Source organism: Eptatretus burgeri, chromosome 5, assembly GCF_056783735.1.
Source record: "Eptatretus burgeri isolate ZD-2024b chromosome 5, Ebu_testis_v1, whole genome shotgun sequence".
NCBI lineage: Eukaryota > Metazoa > Chordata > Myxini > Myxiniformes > Myxinidae > Eptatretus > Eptatretus burgeri.
The window spans coordinates 95,489,490-95,505,431 of record NC_140965.1 but is presented as its reverse complement, the minus strand read 5'-3'; the positions used below and the strand labels follow the sequence as shown (position 1 = coordinate 95,505,431).

The window sequence follows — 15,942 nt, the reverse complement described above, 5'->3', positions numbered from 1 at the left end:
ACTCTCATGTACTTCCTGGCAGTTTAAGTTAACTTGAGAATCACTATAGGTTACACTATTGTGGTTTATGTCCTGCAGTAATGATTGCTGATAACTCAAGTGATTGCAGTTCAATTACAGAATAACGACTTAATACTAGAGTTAAAACTACAGTTGGTTACAGTTCTAATTACAGTTATTTGCAGAGAATAACTACAGTAAAGAGACATATAAGAATTACATGGCTTATTATTGTTAGTTTACATGGGGTGGTGAATATGGATGTGTTAGGAGTGCTTGAGTTAGCTCAAGAGGAGACAGAAGAGGAAAGGAATAAGGCAGTTCGCCGATGTGCATTGAGAATATTTGAGGATAGATGTAATCCTATGGAGAAGTATGACATTATCAAATTTGTCTGGAGTTACAGACTCTCAAAGAAATAATTTCGTTGACTGCTAAATCTTGACCAAGATGATCTAGATCAACCTATGATTAGGAGCAATGTGCTGAATCCCCTCCAATAATTATCCATGGCACTGCGATTCTATGCAAGTTCATCATTTCAATTGGATGTTGGCGATACGTGCGGTGTTTCACAGGCTAATCGGCTGTTTATCTCACTTCATAAATTGCTATCTAGACGGGTGATTAGCTGTGTGTGTCCAACAATGTTTTTGTCAGCGTTTCAGGGTTAGGCTTATGTTTGCAAGACATTTGATAATGCTTTTCGTAAATTCAGCCGTTACTGTCTTTACTTTGGTTAGAGTTAGGTTAGGACCAGAAATTCCTGCCCAGGGACGCATCTTCTATTAATATCACTCACAGAGTACCCCTCCAACAGGCATCCTTGTTCCAAGCATGCAACACGTTCTTTTAATGGATACCTTTGTTTGGGCGGTATATAGGCAACTGACAGCTCTGTTTAGGGGGAAAAAATAATAACCAGGGTTACATGCACGAAGCAAAAACTTACCAACTGCTTATAAGTCAAACTGCTTCTTTTTTAGCCCATCAGAGGCTAAAAAAAAAAAAACACCCCATACATTAATTGGGGACATGCTGATCCCACGTAGCAAGTATGGATGTAATCGACCCTCAACTATAGGAGAAGCATGACAAACAAACACACAACCACACAAACACCAGTCGGTGAAATATAGTAAGGATTATGCTGATGGGGAAATCGTTTTCAATTTACGGATTTTAGCTCGCCTGTTCGAAGAACAGAGAGCTATAGCGATACCCCCGGCATGAGCGTCAGCGTGAGCGTGAAAATGTTAAAGTTTTTGGTGCAAGTTATTTTTTCCTTTCTAATGTTTTTATGTACCACACTTTTTTTACTGATTACAATATATAAATACATATACCTGTATTGCTTTAAAATTATTTGGATCAGACTTCACTGCAATGCTTTATAAAAAATATTATTAGCAAACGTAGTGAGCTTCATACTCAACACGTGCACATCAGAGAATAGGAAACAACAACAACAACACGATACCCTGGCAATTTGGAATCCGTGTCTCGGCTATGACCCTTTTGCTTCCGGTTTTTGTCATGGGGAATGATGCATGCCGGGAGATCATGACCGGAAGTGTTTATTTATTCAATTATTTTTTCCCCAAAGTTAATTTTATCCTTCCGAAAGTGGTTTTTTTCATGACAGGAAGTGTTTATTTAGTATTTATCATTACCGGGAGTGATTTTGAAACTCTGGAACTTTTAATTTATTTTATTCATGACTGGAAGTGTTTATTTATTTATTCATTCAATTATTTTTTCCCCAAAATTAATTTTATTCTTTCGAAAGTGATTTTTTTTCATGACAGGAAGTGTTTATTTAGTATTTAACATTACCGGGAGTGATTTTGAAACTCTTTCCGGAACTTTTAATTTCTTTTATTCTTGACTGGAAGTGATCGTTTATTTATTTATTTATTCAATTATTTTTTTCCCAAAGTTAATTTTAATAAAGATATCTCCCGCATTATCAAAAAATAATTTTTCATCGTGATTTACATTATTTGATCGCTGATCCTGAATCCAGGCTGAAGTAACCAGAAATTGTGTCAAAATCATCAGCTGTGTGGCGTTTACATGTACCATGGTATAGTTGGCAAGTATACAGTTGTAAACAAGTTATAGGTAAAGTCAGAAGCGAATGTAAGAAGAATTCTACATTCGCTTGTCGGCTTTGCCTATTCCATACAACATTTATCGTTTTTAAAAGACTCGTCTAATAATATTTTTTATAAAGCATTGCAGTGAAGTCTGATCCAAATCATTTTAAAGCAATATATGTATTTGTATATTGCAATCAGTAAAAAATAGTGTGGTAGATAAAAACATTAGAAAGGAAATAACTTGCACCAAAAACTTTAACATTTTCACGCTCACGCTCACGCTGACGCTCATGCCGGGGGGTATCGCTATAGCTCTCTGTTCTTCGAACAGGCGAGCTAAAAACGATAAATGTATAAACAGGCGAGCATTGGGTGGCTTTGACACCAACTCTCTGGATTGTTTTACATTCAATTTTTGTTTTTTTTCATCTCGAGTGTAAATCGAGGAGTACTTGTACCTTTATAAAGTATGTACAATTATCATGAGTACGTCTATAAAGTACGTACTATTCAAATGAGAATAAGTCTGTAAAGGATGTACGATTAAGAACATAAGTATGGACTATAAAAGTAAGTCTACGTCAGTAAAATATGTGCATCTATAAAAGTACGGACTATAAAAATAAGTACATACAATTATACAAACAATTGGATTCTACATACAAAATAAATACATACAATTGGAATGGGAATCTATGCAATAAAACCAAAAAGGTCTGTTTGTTCACTGTATGGACATAAATCTACATCATTGAGCATCGCCACCACACCACACAAACACACCAGCACACAAAACAAGTCCTGCGAAGGGTCTACGTTCTCTGGTTGCTCTTTGTAGTTGTTTAATATGTTTCCATTGACTGGGGTCCAATAATCACAAGTAATCTAACAGTATTATGTGCATTCTGAAGTAATTTGGCCAGTGACCATATCCTATTCATAGGAATATATCCAGACTGACTTACCCAGAAACTTTTCGTTTTCCCACACTTTAGAAGTCAAAATAGAAAATGTAATGGGTGCAATTTGAAGTTTTCTTCACAGCTCAACCTACCTGAAATCTTGCGAACTAACTGAATTAGTAAGTATGTCAGGCAGTCTTCCCTACGAGGCCAGGGAATCCATGAAAATATATCGCCAAACCCACCACAAATTGCAATAGAAACCATTCAAGTGTTTTTTTCACTCAAAGTATGCTATAGAATGACATACTAAAAGTCATCGAAAATCCAAGTCGGAGAACATGTTTATTTTTCAAGATGGCCGCCACAATGGCTGCCAAAACTGATAATTTTAGAATCAGCCCTATATCAGCAAGTAATAGTGCTAAAAATATATGTGAAACACTTAGGTACATGTTATTGGATACAATAAACCCATTTCTGGCATTTTTTTAACTTGTCACAGACTTCACATTCAAAATGGCGCCAAAACTAGCATATTTAGAAATAGCCAAATATAAGCAATTACTTAGCATTAATATATAAATAAAACATCTTGAAATTTCCTTGGTTCAGACATTTCGGAAATGAATGAAATTCTAAGATATGTTGGCTACATTGTATTATTGTTGTAATCGCGCTAAAGTATTTCTTTCTTTTCATATTACAGTGTAATTGGCTGATCATGGACAAGTGTGTTTTCTGTGAAGAACCTCTATCCAATGGAGAGCCAACTTCCGCATTACACATCAAAGGATGAGAAGGCATTGCCAAAGCTAATGAGTTGTGGAACAGAAATATTAGTACTGTGCCCGGCCAAGTTGTGCATGTCAAGTGTAGGAAGGACTTCTGTTCCCCACAGTGCATAGTCAGTGACAACAAAAAGTGAGGACATGACTCTGCAGCTCCCAATAGTTCACCATGTGCACGTCAATCCACAAGTATGGCATTCATCAGAGACATCCTTTGACATTTATTTCAGACCTCAACCAAAGTTGAATTCAAAGAAGACACCAAGATGCTGGAACATCAAGCTGGTTCAAGCCGCACTTGGTAAGGATATATGTGATAACCTTCTCTTTGCTCATGCCATACTGGGATGCGATACCACATCCAGATTGTTCGGCATTGGGAAACCGGTGGCTCTGAAGAAACTCAAGTCGAGTGAACATTTCCGGCAGCAGGCTTCAGTCTTCAAACACCCATGTGTCGCACATGATGACATTGTGACAGCTGGAGAAAACGCCCTAGTTTGTTTCTATAATGGTAAACCCGGCGATAGACTGGATGCCTTTCGACTGCAACACTTCCACCAGAAGGTTTCATCCAGCACAACTTGTGTAAAACCTCGCAACTTGCCTCCCACATCATCAGCAGCTCAGTACCATAGCCAGCGCGTTTATCATCAGGTCCAGCAATGGAGTGGGGTCGATATGTGTGCTGAGGATTGGGGATGGAAGATCAGCGATGGGAAGATGTTTCCTGTTCACACAAACTTGAAACCATCACCTGAGTATCTTCTGGAAGCAATCAACTGTTCCTGCAAGACAGACTGTACAGGAAGATGCACCTGTGTAAAGTATGGGCTACAATGTTCTCCAGCATGTATGGAATGCAAAGGACTCCATTGCTCCAATGTTACTCTGCCTGATCCAGAAAGTGACACTGATGATATGTAATGCACATATCCAACAAAGGTTTAGTATTCTGTACACTAGTATTATTTAAAAGTGTACCATTTTAAACTGGTGCCTATAATGAATTCAAGATGTCAACATGAATCTCGGTCACAAATCATAAAAACATGAATGATATAAGGCTCCTGGACAGCCATTTTGGTGACCATCTTGAATTTGATGCATGAGGGCATAAAAATGCCTGAAAATAGTTTCTTGATGCCCACAATAAGTGTGTTATTTATATATGCAAATATTTGCTTATATTTTACTATTTTTAAATTTGAGTATTGGAAGACATTTTGGTGGCCATTTTGAATTTGAAGCGTGTGACCAGTTTAAAAATGTCAAAAATGGGTTTATTGTGTCCAATAACATGTACCTAATTGTTTCACATATATTTTTAGCACTATTACTTGCTGATATAGGGCTGATTCTAAAATTATCAGTTTTGGCAGCCATTTTGGTCGCCATCTTGAAAAATAAACATGTTCCCCAACTTGGATTTTCGGTGACGTTTAGTATGTCATTCTACAGTATATTTAGAGTGTAAAAAACACTTGAATGGTTTCTATTGCAATTTGTGGGGGGTATCACATGATATCACTGGATGTCATGATTTGTGCTTATCACTAGATTCCCTGGCCTATACCCTCTGTTGGGGGCATTAGGGGAAATTACAAGAAGTCATGAGCATTTCCTATCTGAGACATCACCCACACAGAGCACTACTCCATCACATGGGGGGGGGGGGGTTCTGTAGCAGCCCTCAACCAGGTTGACCAAAGTACCAACACAGTACATTTCTGTTTTTTGTTTTTTATGATGCTGCTACAGGGTTTTTGTCACCCTCAAGAAAATGTTTGTAGAATGAACAGCCAGCATAACTTCCCCTGAAAGAATGAGGCAAAGACCTTGCCTGCAAATCACCAAGAGGAAAGATTGTTAGATTCTATCCGCATCTGGATTCTAACCCAACCTATAGAAAGCTTAAAGGTGAGCAGTCATCGAATTGAACATACTTCTCACTCATGCATATTGGAACAAGATTATTTTACAAAATAGACCTACTGGTTGCATCATTCGTAAGGTGCTTCTGCTGCTGTGGATGCAGTGTCCCTGTAGGTTTGGCAAAGATTTGGCAGGGTCCTGACATAATGGTCTACTCCTTTCAAGAGGTACTGTGGGATCTTTCAGGTCCCATCAACAAATGCTAACAGTTTAGAACACTTGGCATATCGTCCTTCTGAAGGACGGCATACTTATGAATGCAACACCCGAAGCTATGCCTGGTGTTGGCTTCATGGTTATGGTGGTGGGCTTGGGATCCTTGGATCCTGAGTTCAAATCCCACTCTGCTGTTGAATTAATATCAGGTGGGGTTGACTCTGCTTGTCATCCTTCTGAGGTCGGTAAAATGAGTGCCAGTATGCTGGTGTCCTGTGGCAGAGTGGCGATCTGTCTAGGATTGTGCCCAATAGCCAAGGAGACTGCTTATGCAGCACCAACACTCTGCACAGAGTATGGTCCCAATGGATGCATGGACCCTAGGCTGAAGAGCACCAGGATATTGGTGTTCAAGTTTTTCCAGTTTAGGAATAAAACCCAGAATTCATTGCTCAGAGGCAAGTGCAGTACCTCTGAGCAAATCTGTCACATATACTGTACACTGTATTCCTGACCCAATTTTATCATGCTACGTTTTTGCTATGTCAAATGCAGCCATTACAGATTGTACAAATGAATAATGAATCACATGAGATTTGTCTACAACTATCTTCATAGGAATTAAATGCAAGCCTTTGAGAATTGAATATCATATACAAAGACCTATGGTACACACTCCACCAAATACCATATAGAATCTTGGTATTCTAAGAACCACAGCCAGCGACTATACCTTGAACAGCTATGCCACCATGTACCACTACCAGATCTCGGCAGATGCGTCCAGCCTCTCAGACACCGCAGCACAAGGCTGGTGGTGAAGGAATCGTTAATCATAAACACAAGGCCCATCATTTGAAGTCCAAATCCCGTAGTTGCTGTCACTTTCTGGCAGTATAGACAATACATTCTGGGGAGAGACGACTGGAGAACGAGTGAATGCTGACGAGCAGTAAGCAAGCTGAGACACGAGAGACATGTCACCCTGACCCAGAGACAATAGCTACGTCTAATTACTGGAGCTGACATTGCTGCTCTTGCTGCCGGATCGCTATACGATCTTAATTTCTGCTCTTACTGCTGCCTGAACAGATTCCCCATGAGACTCACACAGCAATGCCAGGAGGTCCTCATGGCAATTTTCAGCTCAACATTGAGATGACAAAACATCACAACACATCCCTTCCTGGCGCTTCAAGCACAGAACACTCGCATGTACTGTGTAATTAACCCTCTCCTCATTAAGATAATTATGATCAAGGGTTCTGTCATGAGTAATATTAGCGGATGCCCAACCCATGGCTTGCACTCCCTCATTATCGCAAAAATGTGCAGTTAACCAGACAGTGATATTAATTCGGAATCAAATAAAATTTACGCAAAATTGTAAAACATGATATGTGACGGTTGTCGAAAATGGGAAAAGACAGCAACTCTGAGAAAAGAAAAAGGGGGATATTAAAGGCAGGAATTATGTGCACATGATGAAAAATGACAAAAGATGATGAAGGTTTTTTTTCTTCTGATTTACTGCTCCAGAACATTCAAGATGCTGATAAATATTTTCACATAATTGTCTGTGAAGTTCGAGGTCTTAAATTAGCTACTCAATCGCAGTCACGTCATCAGGCTCGCAGAAATGCCTCTTGCTGGGAGGAACCAGGCAGGACCAGGACGGCTATGGTGACATTTGAAGATCGTTGAGAAAGGGAACATCGAAGGGTGAATCATGGGACGGGCCCCAAGGTTCGTGTTAATCTCGCAAAATGTCAGCTGCTCACGAGAAAACAATTACAGAGCTTTCAGTCATGCTCCAAGTTATTTCCCTAGGCTGCCCGGCCTCGGAACCCCAGAATGTTTTGGTTAATGGTGCGGGTCGCAGAGTCCAGTCTCCTCAAACCTTCGACATTGAAAATCTGAACCTTATTGTCTTGCTGAGTAGCTAGGAGCTCGCTGCTGTGTACCTGTCGGGCTTTTATTAGGCAGTAACAAGCGTTCTTGGAGGGTGTGTAATACCAGACGCCTAGCATGTGTTAGTATTAGAGCAATTATTAGGATATGGCGTACTTCATAGGACACATACATCGTTGGATATTTTTGCTCATCAGGCACACAGATTTTGTTTTTGTTTTTAGAAGGGGGTGGGCATGGAGTTCTGGAGGGAAGGGAAGGGCATGGTGCAATATTGTTGAGATTCGATTCAATGTCTTTCTGATTAATAGCCAGATGTGTTGGTACAAACGCAGCACCTTGGTGCACACCATCAATGTTTATTTATGGCTAAAGCCCATGCTATGTGAAAGGATCAATACTTATGTTTACCCAACATCACGACCAAGAACAAAGCATATTGCATACTTCCAACTGATGTTTGTAACAGCAGTGGTCACATGTAAGGACTGACAACAGACAGGTCTTCCTACGTGACGCACCAAGCTGTGCAGGACTACTTGTTTGCGAAGCATTTAGAAATGTAATGTGTCCCTGTGAAGCTCGCACTCTCTTAATTGCATGACTTCCCACGTCACATGCATGACGCACCTGCACTGTCGACTTGATAGAATACTGTTGCAGCTGGGGTTAAAACGAGATCCTCACTCTGTAAAACAATAGATATATTATCCACCTTGAACAAAAGGGGCTTTCAAGCTGATGCATGCTTGTCAAAACCATATTGACATGCCCTATAAAGTACTTTCCAGGGTCTGTGGACAGGGGTCATCTTTGCTGGTGTCCTGAAGTTTAGGATCCTAACATTGCCCTAACAATAATGTTAGGACCACTTGTGAACCTCATTTAGTGACTCCTGTGCGTTGTAGTATTCAGGCACTGCAAATTTACAGCTCAACTATTTAGCATTTAACTGATGTCACACAAAACTACTGTATGTATATAGGAGTATTATTGACTTGAGCAATACTCCGTCATATTCTACTGTCGTTTATTATTTAATGATGTGGCATATAACGTTGCATCACATTTTCGTGTCTCATCAAAACTGATAAAGAACAGCAAACGACATACTCCAGTAACATGTGCCATCGGAAGTCTGGAACAAGCACTGATTTGAATGAATCATTTTTTTATACAACCTTTTCATCAGCTGGTTGCACAAGGCATATGTACTGTAAAGGTAATTCCAAATCTTTCACCTCAACATCGAAACACACCACTCTGCCTATTTTTTATAACTCCAGTCAAAACTCAATGCAGAAGGAAAGCTAAGCAGAAGTATCCTGAACAATGCACCCATAATATACAGAGATACGATGCACTTTCCCACAGTGTTATGTGTGTCACTGTGTGTGCAAAGCCCTTTCTTTGATTTCTATACAATTCCACACCCCATGACCAGTCTTACACCTTTTAGACCTTTGGACCCATTAGACCCTCTTTAGATACTTTAGAACCCTTTAGACTGTTTTGACCCTTTCGACCCCTTAAACCTATTTAGACCCCATTTACGAGTGGAAAATACCTTTTAGACCTTAAAACCCCTTAAGACCCTTACATATCCCTTTAGTCCACTTTGACACTTTAGACCTTTATACCCTTAACACACTTCAACCACCTTAGACCTGTATATCTGTGAGACCCCTTTAGACACACACCACACAAACATCGATAAGAGTCTTCTTGAAATACACAGATTATACTTTTTTTCAGCAAGTAATGGGAAATCTCCATCCACTCATGGGGTCGGTACTCTGCGAGTTTGAACAGAATTTGCATATTTTGTAACTGACCCTTTGACCTCAAAAGCAATATGCTTTGAGGTTTTGATTGATGAAACACTTCAAAGGTCAAGGTCGTATAAAATGATCAGTTTTCATCTGATAGACTTGAAATTTGAACTGGGCTGGAATATTAGGTCACAGACCTCGCTCACCTAAAATCAGAATGATCGATTCAGCCTTATCATGTGTTAACTGTTTCCATGACAATAAATTCACCCCATTATGATCGAATGGGAATTTTTGTGAATTTATTATTACCATACCTCAATAATTTTTAATTGAATCAAATTGAAACTTGCGCAGCTTATTTGTATGTATTTGTAGTATATGTGAGTAAACCTTGGTCAAACGTAGTCAAAGATCAAGGTGAAGACCATCCTAAACATTGTAAAACACCGACTATATCTTGATTAGAAAATGTATCAGCCAAATTTGTTATATATACTATTCAATCATGCAAAACACTTGATAGTAAAATTTTCGAAATTACCAAATTTCTGTTTCCATGGCAACTATTGTTTATTTGACTATTGCAAGTATCGTGCTTTGCATGACATCTTATTTGTTTGTCTGAGTCACTACAGGTCGCAATTCTAAACCAATCTTTACAAACATTAACCAACTGAGTTAGGGCTGTGAGCCAGAGCCGACACATGGTGCTGCTGCTTCTCTCTCTCTCTCTCTCTCTCTCTCTCTCTCTCTCTCTCTCTCTCTCTCTCTCTCTCTCTCTCTCTCTCTCTCTCTCTCTCTCTCTCTCTCTCTCATCTGCTAAGCTTTTCCATCTGGAAGCCTTTCCAGAGCTCTTTTTGCTGGCAGTCTTTCCAGGGCTTTTGCATCTTCCAGCTTCCACCTTGTTTGGGCTCCCTGTTCTCCGTTCTTCACTTATGGCAAATGAAATCTCTCTGGCCACCCTACAAGATCTTGCTGTTATGTCTCTCCATTCTCATCATCCTTCTGAATGCTTTGCCTGTTCACTGGTCCATGCCAGAGCTTGGAGATCTACTTTTGGTGGAGCTTCATTATGATCCCTGGACCCATATTGTTTTACAAAGACCTCGTCTGATCCCCCATTGTGTGTGAATGTATGACTGTGCTCGTGGCCATTTAGTTATAGTCACCTGTTTTCAGTTATTTTAATTTTGTTTTCCTGTGTGTATATTTGTTTATTTCTTTGCTTTATTCATGTCTGTCTGCCTTTGTCTCAGGATTCTCCATTTTTGTGGTCTTGTTCCTTTTCTTTACATGTACTATTATTCCCTAAGAGCACGTTTTGCATGGTGATCCGATGTTATAAACCTCACGTGAGAATTTTTGTCATCTCCGTGCATTTTAGCAAATCTCTCGGGAGATTAAAATTGATAACATTCACTTCAAGAGACCGAAAGAGTTCAAAATTCTGACCTGGGTGCACAAGGGACTAATATCACTCATGTCCCTCATGTGATTCGGCCTATCCTTTGAGGACATTTCTAATCCCCATCTCTTATTGAAGGGTCAATATTAGAAAACCCATTGATGCGACAAAATATTAAAGATATATATATATATATATATATATATATATATATATATATATATATATATATATATATATATATATATGTATATATATAAAACTCTCATCTTGTATGTATGTATGTATGTATGTTCCCGAAATACAGCCAAAGCGGTAGACGACAGCACAAGGATTTTAGGGACACCTTACTCACCATTCTCCTGTGGTGTGCAGTATCAAGTTTCATTCAAATCGGGCAAAGAAAAAATTATTTAAAAATCAATTCCTGATTCAGGCAAATACTCTTCAGGAGAATTTGATCAATGCAAACAACCTCAGTGGTATAGTTCGCTGGAGCTATCTTCTTTTTTTCTTGAAATGATTTATTTAAAAATCTCAAACATTTAGTGGAGATAAAGAACAATTTATTTTTAAGCATAAAATAAACATCGCCATTTTGATCTAATACTTCTGTGTTCATCTATCTTTCTATATATCTATATATCTATATATATATATATATATATATATATATATATATATACATATGTACATATATATATATATATATATATATATATATATATATATATACATATATATATATATACATATATATATACATATATATATACATATATATATACATATATATATATATATATATATATATATATATATATATATATATATATATATATATATATATATATATATATACATATATATATATATATATATATATATATATATATATACATATATATATATACATATATATATATATATATATATATATATATACATATATATATATACATATATATATATATATATATATATATATATATATATATATATATATATATATATATATACATATATATATACATATATATATATATATATATATATATATACATATATATATATATACATATATATATATACATATATATATATACATATATATATATATATACATATATATATATATACATATATATATATACATATATATACATATACATATATATACATATATATATATATATACATATATATATATATATATATATATATATATATATATATATATATCACTAAAACTCTCATCTTGTATATATGTATGTATGTATGCATTCTTGAGGTCGGACATACGTCACAGTCGCGTGACTTCGGTTGGTAACGCGACCGCCATATTGGCAAAGGGGAAAACAAACGCAGCACCGATCGTAGACGCACGTACATCGTGGTTTACTTGCACGCAAAGCCGAGTGATTTGTTTTTTTCTGTCGATTTATTTCAGATAAATTGTTGATACATTGTGTTCACCCAAGTGTTTGCAATGTCATATCAATATATAGAACATTTGTGAGGTGATGCATTGGCCAGATATCGAGCTAAAATACAGTTAATTGGGCTTGATTGTTGCCCCTACCAGTACCCTGGTGATTCGTGGATAGACAACCCGAAGGAATGGCCGAACGTGCAATACCCAGACGGATACACGTATCTATTCAAGACACCAGGTATGTAATTCAATTTTAAACCAAGTTTTAACTGTGTATTATCAAATATTACTGTACTGGAGTGTTAATATATTATTTCAATTATTTATGAACTCCCGAGCTGATGTGGCTAGTTAGTAATAGTTTTAATTGACCTGCCTTGTCCGTACTGTGTGATGGTGAGTCATCTGTGCTAGTTGTGGGTCACTCACTGACCCAGCAAGAATGTCAATGAATGATTAAAATATTGCTCACATTCATGTTGTATAAATTCTGTCTTATCCCTGATTTTAATTATGTGTATGACTATGTGTATGACTATGTCTATGACTATGTGTATGACGATGTGTATGAGCGTTGCCGAATGTGAGTGAGCATGTGTGCCTGTGTGTGTGTACGTTTTGTAATGATGTAGCAGTGCGTGGCTATTTCTTATGGCTGCTGAGTTGAAGTGCCTGGGCTGAGGACAAGACTGCAGTGAACTTAAAGGAATGGCCGACACATTGTCATTGCATTTAGTTTGCAAGTTCTAATCCTTTTCATGGCAATCAAGGGCCAAGGCATTAATGTTTTTGCATGATGTACCATTGCTTACTTGCCCTGGTACTATTTTAATAACTAACCACAGAATATATTTTTCTTTTTAATCTCAGGAGTGTTTACACATGAGGCAATGAAAAACTACTGATCACTGGAAGCCCACAAATTTTTTTGTCTCTGGTTGGGTGCAGACTGTGCGACACAAAAATGTTGGAGGTAACCATGTTAGAGCCTCTAATATTTGTTTGATCAACCATCAAACTCTAACATTTGATAGAAATTGATGCCACGATTGATGGCTCTAAGCCACAGAAGTCTCCTCTCTGGTTCAGTAGCCTGACTTGGTATGAGATAAAAGGAGAGTTCTGAATTTTTTGCCTTGTTATTAGTACAACTGAAAATACAGCAACTTTTCGGCATTGTTGCAAATAATAATGTGTAATAAAGGCTACGAAAGAAACAAACTTGTAACAGGTACGAGTCGAGTGCCGTGCGATAGCGCTAGCGCTACATACACCGCTGCAACGCATAGCAGGGCGATCCGAGCGAACGAGGTACTTTGTTTTCCCCTTCGCCAGCGTTGCTATGCGGACATTGCATTATGGGTCGGCGAAGTTCCCGGATGTCCCCCCCTCCCCCTCCCCCCCACCACCCCCTCTCAGCATTCCCATCAGCAACGTGAAGGAAGGTATTTCCTCGTTCCAAATCATAGCGAGTAAGGACTAATGCACTCTAAATAATAGCCAGTAGGGAATGATGTATTCCAAATAATAGCCAGTAAGGAATAATGCATTCCAAATAATAGCCAGAAAGGAATGATGTATTCCAAATAATAGCCAGAAAGGAATGATGTATTCCAAATAATAGCCAGAAAGGAATGATGTATTCCAAATAATAGTCAGTAAGGAATGATGTATTCAAAATAATAGCCATTTAGGAATAATGTATTCCAAATAATAGCCAGTAAGGAATGATATATTCCAAATAATAGCCAGAAAGGAATTATGCATTCCGAATAATAGTCAGAAAGGAATGATATATTCCAAATAATAGCCATTTAGGAATGATGTATTCCAAATAATAGCCAGAAAGGAATGATATATTCCAAATAATAGCCAGAAAGGAATAATGTATTCCAAATAATAGCCAGTAAGGAATGATTCATTCCAAATAATAGCCAGAAAGGAATGATGCATTCCAAATAATAGCCAAGAAGGAATGATGTATTCCAAATAATAGCCAGAAAGGAATGATATATTCCAAATAATCGCCATTTTGGAATGATGCATTCCAAATAATAGCCAGAAAGGAATAATATATTCCAAATAATAGCCAGAAAGGAATGATGCATTCCAAATAATAGCCAAGAAGGAATGATGTATTCCAAATAATAGCCATTTCGTAACGATGTATTCCGGTCCGAATCCGTCCATAACTTTTTCAGATATCCTGTTCACAGACAGACAGACAGGAGAGACAAGCAGAGAAACAGACAGACAGACAGACAGGGGTGAAAACATAACCTCCATCCACCTGAGGTGGAGGAGGTAACAACAGTATATTTATCTTTCGTAATCATATTTGAAACAGTCACAAATCATTGTTTGTTGATATTTCATGACTTTGAAAATGTACAAAACTTATTCCGAGAAAATCCCCCAACATACGGCACTCCAATTTCTGAGTTTCCCAATAATTTATACAGAAGCAGCCACGTCTTGTCTACATTATTTTGGCTGTGATGCACGTTTGCATTAGATCCTTGACGATTGTGGACGAGATTATCCAGTTGTGTTTGCATCGTTGCGTTCAACTACAAAAACACAACTACAAAAATCCAGTTGTCTGAATGACACAAACAGAAATGGCTGTTTGCACAGAAGTCAAGGGGAAATTTACAAAAGCTGCAATTATGGCCGAGCTGCAATTATGGCCGAGCTGCAATTATGGCCGAATTACAAAAGCTGCAATGCGACCCCGAGAATGTATGTATGTATGTATGTTCCCGAAATACAGCCAAAATGGTACACGATAGCGCAAAAATTTTAGGGCAACCTTACTCATCATTCTCCTGCCATGTGCAGTATCAAGTTTTGTTCAAATCGGGCAATGAAAAAATTATTAAAAAATCAATTCCCGGTTCAGTAAAGTACTCTTTGGGAGAATTTGATCAATGCAAACAACCTCAGCGGTATAGTTCGCTGGAGCTATCTTTTTTTTTTCTTGAAAAGATTTATTTAAAAATCTCAAACATTTAGTATAGACAAAGAACGATTTATTTTTGAGCATAAAATAAACATCGCCATTTTGATCTAATACATCCGTGTTCATTATAAACTAAAATTGTGTTTAGAAGATTACGCACGATCATTTCTTCGACTTTCTTTTCTCCATTTTTTTTCACATTGACGCGCAATATCAAGTTTTGTTCAAATCGGGCAATTAAAAAAATTATTAAAAAATCAATTCCCGATTCAGTGAAGTTCGAGATTATTTGATCAATGCAAACAACCTCAGCAGTATAGTTCGCTGGAGCTTTCATTTTTTTTTTATTGGTATGTTTTTTTTTTTGTAAATGATTTTTTTTATCAACAGCTGTCACAAGGGGAACCCAACGGGTTCACTGGTCATACAGTGTATATATATATGTATATGTATATATATATATATACATACAGTATATATATATATATAAAAATATATATATATATTTTATACATGCATATATATGTATATATATATATATATATATATATATATATATATATATATA

General features: G+C 37.2%; 1 long non-coding RNA gene across 9 annotated transcripts in view; it reads left to right on the top strand.

Annotated features, from left to right (window-relative positions):
• The window catches only part of LOC147026994 (uncharacterized), a 113,167-nt gene that overhangs the window by 35,339 nt on the left and 61,886 nt on the right, over nucleotides 1-15,942 (top strand). For all 9 annotated transcript variants that reach the window (XR_015058597.1, XR_015058596.1, XR_015058601.1 and 6 more), the window contains exon 3: nucleotides 12,563-12,650. This is a non-coding gene — a long non-coding RNA (uncharacterized LOC147026994). The remainder of the gene's footprint in view (nucleotides 1-12,562; nucleotides 12,651-15,942) is intronic.